General features: G+C 51.0%; 1 long non-coding RNA gene across 1 annotated transcript in view; it reads right to left on the bottom strand.

Annotated features, from left to right (window-relative positions):
* Positions 1-1,679: 1,679 nt before the first annotated feature.
* LOC133552414 (uncharacterized) overlaps positions 1,680-9,808 on the bottom strand; it is a 20,673-nt gene continuing 12,544 nt past the window's right edge. Inside the window, exon 3 of the long non-coding RNA XR_009806714.1 lies at positions 1,680-2,581. This is a non-coding gene — a long non-coding RNA (uncharacterized LOC133552414). The remainder of the gene's footprint in view (positions 2,582-9,808) is intronic.

Below are 9,808 nucleotides of genomic sequence, written 5' to 3'. Positions count from 1 at the left end.
TAATGTACCAATAAGTGTGGTTAAATTACCCTCTGCATTTGACCCATCCCCTTGTTCCACCCCCAGGGAGGTGAGGGGAGCAGTGAACAGGAACGGTGGCTGTGCTCGGGAATCATTTTGGTGATTTAACCCCCAATTCCAAACCTTGATGCTGAGTGCCAAGCTGGGAGGCAATGGGTCCCATTTTTTAAGTTGAAAGTTAAAGTTAAAGTACCAATGATTGTCGCACACACACTACGTGTGGTGAAATTACCCTCTGTATTTGACCCATTCCCTTGTTCCACACCCGGGGAGGTTAGGGGAGAAGTGAGCAGCAGGGGTGGCCGCACTCGGGAATCATTTGGGTGATTTAACCCCCAATTCCAACCCTTGATGCTGAGTACCAAGCAGGGAGGTAATGGGTCCCATTTTAAATTAAAAGTTAAACTTAATGTACCTATAAGTGTGGTGAAATTACCCTCTTCATTTGACCCATACCCTTGTTCAACCCCCTGGGAGGTGAGGGGACCAGTGAGCAGCTGCGGTGGCCACGCTCGAGAAAAATTTTGGTGATTTAACCCCCAATTCCAAACCTTAATGCTGAGTGCCAAGCACAAAGGCAATGGGCCCCATTTTTTAAGTTGAAAGTTAAAGTACCAATGATTGTGTCACACACACACAAGGTGTTGTGAAATGACCCTCTGCATTTGACCCATCCCCTTGTTCCACCCCCATGGAAGTGAGGGGAGCAGTAAGCAGCAGTGGTGGCCACGCTCGGGAATGATTTTGGTGATTTAACACACAATTCCAACCCTTGATGCTGAGTGCCAAGCAAGGAGGTAATGGGTCCCATTTTTTAAGTTAAAAGTAAAACTTAATGTACAAATAAGTGTGGTGAAATTACCCTCTGCATTTGACCCACCCTTTGTTCCACCCCCTGGGAGGTGAGGGGAGCAGTGAGCAGCTGCGGTGGCCGTGCTGGGGAATCATTTTGCTAATTCAACCCCCAATTCCAAACCTTGATGCTGAGTGCCAAGCAAGGAGGTAATGGGTCCCATTTTTATAGTCTTTGGTATGTCTAGATCGGGGTTTGAACTCACGACCCACCACTCTAACCACAAGTCCACTGAGCATGAATGATTGATTAAATTTCATATGTATTCATAGAATTATGAAATATTTTCATTGTAATAATTGCATTTCTTATAACTCACAGATGTAAATGGAAAAAAAAAATCTAATCTTAACGAAAGCCCAGACCTTTAACATGGGTCCCGCACCAAAAGGCAAAAAAAAAAAATATATATATATATATATATATACATATATATATATATATATATATATATATATATATATATATACATATATATATTTATATATATGTATCCTTTTGTGTTTCCCCCTTCTTTTCTTGTGTTTATATATATATATATATATATATATATATATATATATATATATATATATATATATATATATAAACACAAGACAAGAAGGGGGAAACACAAAAGGATGACACAAGAGCACAGAGCTCCAGCCAACAGCAGCCACTACAGCGGCGCCATCTTGGAAAGAAAAAAAATCAAATTATATTATTGATGAAAATAACTTCTTAAATGTTAATGTATTTTTTTTTTACGATGAAACCTGTAAGACAAAATCAGCCGGCCAGAAGAGAAAAGCAAGCAGTCAAATGGTTAAAATGTTTTTCAACAGCGAAAACCATGATTTTAATCAGAATTTCCAAGTTGAATTAACATATTGGCAAAGAGCAGCTAATACTGGCATCTCCTGTTGTTTGATGTCACTTCAGGTGACAAGTGACAGCCCCACTTGTCATGATGTTCTAAGTCCAATAAAATCTACAGGAGTGAAAAAAAAAAAAGATAAAAATATATTGTACCACATTCTGGTTGCGGGATCTTGGTGACAAGGAAGGATAAGGCTTGAATACCAGACGTTTACAGAGTTTTTATTTTCGTGCACTTTCTACTGAGTCCCTCTCGTCTCCCTGAGTCTCTCTGGGCTTCCTCTCGCTTCCGGGCTCCCTCTCGCTGCTTTTAGGGACGGCGTGGTGCAGTGGAAGAGTGGCTGTGCGCATCCCGAGGGTCCCTGGTTCAATTCCCACCTAGTACCAACCTTGTCACGTCCGTTGTGTCCTGAGCAAGACACTTCACCCTTGCTCCTGATGGGTGCTGGTTAGCGCCTTGCATGGCAGCTGCCTCCATCAGTGTGTGAATGTGTGTGTGAATGGGTAAATGTGGAAGTAGTGTCAAAGCGCTTTGAGTACCGGCCAGTGGACCACCTGGGAGTTGTAAGGTTGCAACGCGAGGTACCACCTGGTGATCCTCGCGTTGGCTTCCCTCATGCGGTGGAGCCACTGGAGTTGTTTGTGGTCCGAGCAGAGGCTGAAGGCGTGCCCCAGCAGGTAGTACCGAAGGGCCCCGACCGCCCACCGGATGGCGGGGCACTCCCTCTCCACTGTGCTGTACCTCGCCTCCCGGTCCGAGAGCTTCCGGCTGATGTATAATAGGGGGCAGTCGACGCCCTCCACCCGCTGGGACAGCACCGCCTCCAGTCCCCTGCCCGACGCGGCCGCCTGCAAACAGAAGTAGATAGTAAAGTTAGGCATGTGCAGAATGGGCTCCTCACAGAGGGCTTTCTTTACCTTCATAAACACCTGCTGGCACTGCTCCGTCCACTGGACCAGCTCTGGGACACCCTTTCGGGTGAGGTCCGTCAGTGGGCTGTTCAGGTCTGCGAACCGGGGATTAACCCTGCGGTAGTAGCCCGCCAGTCCCAAAAACTTCCTCACCCTGTTTTTTCATCTTGAGGGTTGGACAGGCCGCGATCGCCGCCGTCTTGTCAACCGGGGGTCGCTCCGGTCCCCCTCCCAAGTGGTACCCCAAATACTGTACCTCCCTCCGTCCAACTGCGCACTTTGCCGAGTTGTCGGTGAGCCCCGCCCGCCTCAGGGACTCCAACACTTCACCCACCCGCCGCATGTGCTCATTGCAGCTGCCACTCTGGATGATTACATCGTCCAGACAGGCAGCTGTATATGCCGCGTGAGGGCACAGCACCCGGTCCATAAGGCGCCGAAACGTGGCGGGCGCACCCAACAAGCCAAACGGAAGCATCACAAACTGGTATAAACCTTCCGGAGTGGAGAAGGCCGTTTTTTCCTGGGACTCTGGTGATAAGGGAATCTGCCAGTAACCCTTTGTTAAATCCAGTGTCGTAAAAAAAACAGCAGTGCCCAGCCGATCCAGGAGTTCATTGACTCGAGGCATTGGGTATGCGTCAAACCGTGACACCTCATTCACCTTGCGGTAATCCACACAGAACCGCACAGACATATCCTTCTTCCCTACCAGAACGATGGGGCTGCACCATGCACTGTGGGATTCTTCTATTACCCCCAATTCCAGCATTGTTTTTAATCCCTCCCGAATAACTTTGCGCTTGTGTTCGGGTAGCCGGGCTAACCCCAGGGCTAACCCCAGGGCTAGTCTCAATGGAATGCTGGATGAGGTTCGTGCGCCCGGGCTGAGGGGAGAACACGTCAGAAAAGCGCCGCTTTCTATGCTAACGTGAGCAGATGGTCACCGGGGCCCAGCTCCGGAGCCAGGCCCGGAGTTGGGGCACGATGGCGAGCACCCGAAGATGCAACTTGGGTCATCCCACCAATGGGCTCACCACTCATAGGAGGGGCCATAGAGGTCGGGCGCATTGTGAGCTGGGCGGAAGCCGAAGGCAGGGCACTTGGCGGTTCGATCCTCGCCTACATAAGCTAGCTCTTGGGACGTGGAACGTCACCTCACTGGGGGTGAAGGAGCCTGAGCTAGTGCGCGAGGTAGAGAAGTTCCGGCTGGATATAGTCAGACTCACCTCGACGCACAGCAAGGGCTCTGGTACCAGTTCTCTCGAGAGGGACTGGACTCTCTTCCACTCTGGTGTTGCCGGCAGTGAGGGGCAACGGGCTGGGGTGGAAATTCTCGTTCCCCCCCCGGTTCAAAGCCTGCACGTTGGAGTTCAACCCAATGGAATAGAGGGTAGCTTCCCTCCGTAGCTTCCCTCCTGTTGTTTGTGCTTACGCACCAAACAGCAGTTCAGAGTACCCACCCTTTTTGGGTACACTCGAGGGAGTACTGGAAAAAGCTCCCCCGGGTGATTCCCTTGTCCTACTGGGGGACTTCAACGCTCATATTAGCAACGACAGTGAAACCTTGAGAGGCGTGATTGGGAAGAATGGCCGCCCTGATCTAAACCCGAGTGGTGTTTTGTTATTGGACTTTTGTGCTCGTCACGGATTGTCCATAAAAAACACCATGTTCAAACATAAGGGTGTCCATATATGCACTTGGCACCAGGACACCCAAGGCCGCGGTTCCATGATCAACTTTGTAGTTGTGTCATCGGATTTGCGGCCTCATGTTTTGGACACTTGGGTGAAGAGAGGGGCGGCGCTTTCTACAGATCAACACCTGGTGGTGAGTTGGCTGCGATGGTGGGGGAGGATGCCGGACAGACCTGGCAGGCCCAAGCGCATTGTGAGGGTCTGCTGGGAACGTCTGGCAGAGTCTCCTGTCAGAGAGAGTTTCAATTCCCACCTCCGGAAGAACTTTGAACATGTCACGAGGGAGGTGCGGGTCATTGAGTCCGAGTGGACCATGTTCCGCACCTCTATTGTCGAGGCGGCTGATAGGAGCTGTGGCCGCAAGGTTGTTGGTGCCTGTCGTGGCGGTAATCCCAGAACCGTTGGTGGACACCAGCAGTGAGGGATGCCGTCAAGCTGAAGAAGGAGTCCTATCGGGTTCTTATGGCTCATAGGACTCCAGAGGCAGTGGACGGGTACCGACGAGCCAAGCGGTGTGCAGCTTTAGCGGTCGCAGAGGCAAAAACTCGGACATTGGAGGAGTTCGGGGCAGCCATGGAAAACGACTTCCGAGCAGCTTCGAAACGATTCTGGACCACCATACGCCACCTGAGGAATGGGAAGCAGTGCACTGTCAACACCGTGTATGGTGCGGATGGTGTTCTGCTGACCTCAACTGCGGAAGTTGTGGATAGGTGGAAGGAATACTTCGAAGACCTCCTCAATCCTACCAACACGTCTTCCTACGAGGAAATAGTGCCTGGGGAATCTGTGGTGGACTCTCCCATTTCTGGGGCTGAGGTTGCTGGGGTGGTTAAAAAGCTCCTCGGCGGGAAGGCCCCGGGGTAGATGAGACCCGCCTGGAGATCCTTAAAGCCCTGGATGCTGTAGGGCTTTCTTGGTTGACAAGACTCTGCAGCATCGCGTGGACATCGGGGGCGGTACCTCTGGATTGGCAGACCGGGGTGGTGGTCCCTCTCTTTAAGAAGGGAGAACGGATGGTGTGTTCCAACTATCGTGGGATCCCACTCCTCAGCCTTCCTGGTAAGGTTTTTTCAGGTGTACTGGAGAGGAGGCTACGCCGGATAGTCGAACCTCGGATTCAGGAGGAACAGTGTGGTTTTCGTCCTGGTCGTAGAACTGTGGACCAGCTCTATACACTCGGCAGGGTCCTTGAGGGTGCATGGGAGTTTACCCAACCAGTCTACATATGTTTTGTGGACTTGGAGAAGGCATTCAACCGTGTCTCTCGAGAAGTCCTGTGGGGAGTGCTCAGAGAATATGGGGTATCGGACTGTCTTATTGTGGCGGTCCGCTCCCTGTATGATCAGTGTCAGAGCTTGGTCCTCATAGCCGGTAGTAAGTAGGACACGTTTCCAGTGAGGGTTGGACTCCACCAAGGCTGTCCTTTGTCACCGATTCTGTTCATAACTTTTATGGACAGAATTTCTAGGCGGAGTCAAGGCGTTGAGGGGTTCCGGTTTGGTGGCCGCGGGATTAGGTCTCTGCTTTTTGCAGGTGATTTGGTCCTGATGGCTTCATCTGGCTGAGATCTTCAGCTCTCACTGGATCGGTTCGCAGCGAGTGTGAAGCCACCGGAATGAGAATCAGCACCTCCAAGTCCGAGTCCATGGTTCTCGCCCTGAAAAGGGTGGAGTGCCATCTCCGGGTTGGGGAGGAGACCCTGCCCCAAGTGGAGGAGTTCAAGTACCTAGGAGTCTTGTTCACGAGTGGGGGAAGAGTGGATCGTGAGATCGACAGGCGGATCGGTGCGGCGTCTTCAGTAATGCGGACGTTGTACCGATCCGTTGTGGTGAAGAAGGAGCTGAGCCGGAAGGCAAAGCTCTCAATTTACCGGTCGATCTACGTTACCATCTTCACCTATGGTCATGAGGTTTGGGTCATGACCGAAAGGATAAGATCACGGGTACAAGCGGCCAAAATGAGTTTCCTCCGCCGGGTGGCGGGGCTCTCCCTTAGAGATAGGTTGAGAAGCTCTGCCATCCGAGAGGAGCTCAAAGTAAAGTCGCTGCTCCTCCACATCGAGAGGAGCCAGATGAGGTGGCTCGGGCATCTGGTCAGGATGCCACCCGAACGCCTCCCTAGGAAGGTGTTTAGGGCACATCCAACCGGTAGGAGGCCACGGGGAAGACCCAGGACACGTTGGGAAGACTATGTCTCCCGGCTGGTCTGGGAACGCCTGGGATCCCCCGGGAAGAAGTGGCTGGGGAGAGGGAAGTCTGGGCTTCCCTGCTTAGGCTGCTGCCCCCGCGACCCGACCTCGGATAAACGGAAGAAGATGGATGGATGGTCTTAATTACGGTTAAATTGTTTCCTCCATTGCCATAAATAGTTGGCCATTAAATAGATTTATTTCGGAAAATCCAAATTTTTGTGGATGAAGCGGGACTTTTGTTTGCACACAAGCAGAGCAACTTTTAACTGTTAAACACGCACTGTCGCTAAAAAACTAAAAAGTTAGCCATGCACTGCTTACTTCTTCTGATGAGACTGGAGGTTTGGATAGTGCCCTGAGTAAGGTAATACAACCAATAACAGCATATTTGTTCTTCGAATCGTATTTTGGGCATTTTGTTGTCTAAACCAGTGATTCTCAACCTTTTTTCCAGTGATGTACCCCCTGTGCACATTTTTTTAAATTCAAGTACCCCCTAATCAGAGCAACGCATTTTTGGTTGAAAAAAATAGATAAAGAAGTGTAATACAGCATTATGTCATCAGTTTCTGATTTATTAAATTTTATAAAATATTGCCCATTTGTAGTGGTGTTTCTTGAACTAATTGGAAAAAAAGATATAAAAATACCTAAAAACTTGTTGAAAAATAGACATGTGATTCAATTACAAATAACGATTTCTACACGTAAACATCAACTTAAAGTGCCCTCTTTGGGGATTGTAATAGAGATCCATTTGGATTCGTGAACTTAATTCTAAACATTTCTTCTCAAAAAAAGAAATCTTTAACATCAATATTTATGGAACATGTCCACAAAAAATCTAGCTGTCAACACTGAATATTGCATTCTTGCATATCTTTTGAGTTTATGAACTTACATTCATATTTTGTTGAAGTATGATTCAATAAATATATTTATAAAGGATTTTTGAATTGTTGCTATTTTTAGAATATTTTTAAAAAATCTCACGTACCCCTTGACATACCTTTAAGTACCCCCATTTGAGAACCACTGGTCTAAACTACAGATGGGCGCGCATATATCAAAACTGGCGGTCATCAGAGAATAATGATCTCTGAGCTGCCACCTTATCGTGGTAGAGGAGTTTGCGTGTCCCAATGATCCTAGGAGCTATGTTGTCCGGGGGCATAAAGCCCCCTGGTAGGGTCTCCCAAGGCAAACAGGTTCTAGGTGAGGGATCAGACAAAGAGCAGCTCGAAGACCTTTATGAAGAAGAAAAAGCATGGACCCAGATTTCCCTCGCCCGAACGCGGGTCACCGGGGCCCCCCTCTGGAGCCAGGCCCGGAGGTGGGGCACGATGGCAAGCGCCTGGTGGCCGGGCCTGTTCCCATGGGGCCCGGCCGGGCACAGCCTGAAGAGGCAACGTGGGTCACCCCTCCAATGGGCTCACCACCCATAGCAGGGGCCATAGAGGTCGGGTGCAATGTGAGCTGGGCGGAAGCCAAAGGCAGGGCACTTGGCGGTCCGATCCTCGGCTACAGAAGCTAGTTCTTGGGACGTGGAACGTCACCTCACTGGGGGGGAAAGAGCCTGAGCTAGTGCGCGAAGTCGAGAAGTTCCGGCTGGATATAGTCGGACTCACTTCGACGCACAGAAAGGGTTCTGGAACCACTTCTCTCGAGAGGGATTGGACCCTCTTCCACTCTGGGGTTGCCGGCAGTGAGAGGCGACGGGCTGGGGTGGCAATTCTTGTTGCCCCCCGGCTCAAAGCCTGTACGTTGGAGTTCAACCCGGTGGACGAAAGGGTAACCCCCCTCTGCCTTCGGGTGGGGGGACGGGTCCTGACTGTTGTTTGTGCTTACGCACCAAGCAGCAGTTAAGAGTACCCACCCTTTTTGGGAACACTCGAGGGAGTACTGGAAAGTGCACCCCCGGGTGATTCCCTTGTCCTACTGGGAGACTTCAACGCTCACGTTGGCAACGACAGTGAAACCTGGAGAGGCGTGATTGGGAAGAATGGCCGCCCGGATTTGAACCCGAGTGGTGTTTTTGTTATTGGACTTTTGTGCTCGTCACAGTTTGTCCATACCAAACACCATGTTCAAGCATAAGGGTGTCCATATGTGCACTTGGCACCAGGACACCCTAGGCCGCAGTTCCATGATCGACTTTGTAGTTGTGTCATCGGATTTGCGGCCTTATGTTTTGGACACTCGGGTGAAGAGAGGGGCGGAGCTTTCTACCGATCACCACCTGATGGTGAGTTGGCTGCGATGGTGGGGGAGGATGCCGGACAGACCTGGGAGGCCCAAACGCATTGTGAGGGTCTGCTGGGAACGTCTGGCAGTGTTTCAATTCTCACCTCCGGAAGAACTTTGAACATGTCACGAGGGAGGTGCTGGACATTGAGTCCGAGTGGACCATGTTCCGCACCTCTATTGTCGAGGCGGCAGATCGGAGCTGTGGCCGCAAGGTAGTTGGTGCCTGTCGGGGCGGCAATCCTAAAACCCCTTGGTGGACACCAGCGGTGAGGGATGCCGTCCAGCTGAAGAAGGAGTCCTATCGGGTCCTTTTGGCTCATAGGACTCCGGAGGCAGTGGACAGGTACCGACAGGCCAAGCGGTGTGCAGCTTCAGCTGTCGCGGAGGCAAAAACTCGGACATGGGAGGAGTTCGGGGAAGCCATGGAAAACGACTTCCGGACGGCTTCGAAGCGATTCTGGACCACCGTCCGCCGCCTCAGGAAGGGGAAGCAGTGCACTATCAACACCGTGTATGGTGCGGATGGTGTTCTGCTGACCTCAACTGCGGATGTTGTGGATAGGTGGAAGGAATACTTCGAAGACCTCCTCAATCCCACCAACACGTCTTCCTATGAGGAAGCAGTGCCTGGGGAATCTGTGGTGGACTCTCCTATTTCTGGGGCTGAGGTCGCTGAGGTAGTTAAAAAGCTCCTCGGTGGCAAGGCCCCAGGGGTGGATGAGATCCGTCCGGAGTTCCGTAAGGCTCTGGATGCTGTGGGGCTGTCTTGGTTGACAAGACTCTGCAGCGTCGCGTGGACATCGGGGGCGGTACCTCTGGATTGGCAGACCGGGGTGGTGGTTCCTCTCTTTAAGAAGGGGGACCGGAGGGTGTGTTCCAACTATCGTGGGATCACACTCCTCAGCCTTCCCAGTAAGGTTTATTCAGGTGTACTGGAGAGGAGGCTACGCCGGATAGTCGAACCTCGGATTCAGGAGGAACAGTGTGGTTTTCGTCCTGGTCGTGGAACTGTGGACCAGCTCTAT

This window comes from Nerophis ophidion, linkage group LG01, assembly GCF_033978795.1.
Source record: "Nerophis ophidion isolate RoL-2023_Sa linkage group LG01, RoL_Noph_v1.0, whole genome shotgun sequence".
NCBI lineage: Eukaryota > Metazoa > Chordata > Actinopteri > Syngnathiformes > Syngnathidae > Nerophis > Nerophis ophidion.
Note: the sequence above shows the minus strand (reverse complement) of the source record. Positions and strands in the feature narration are given on the sequence as shown.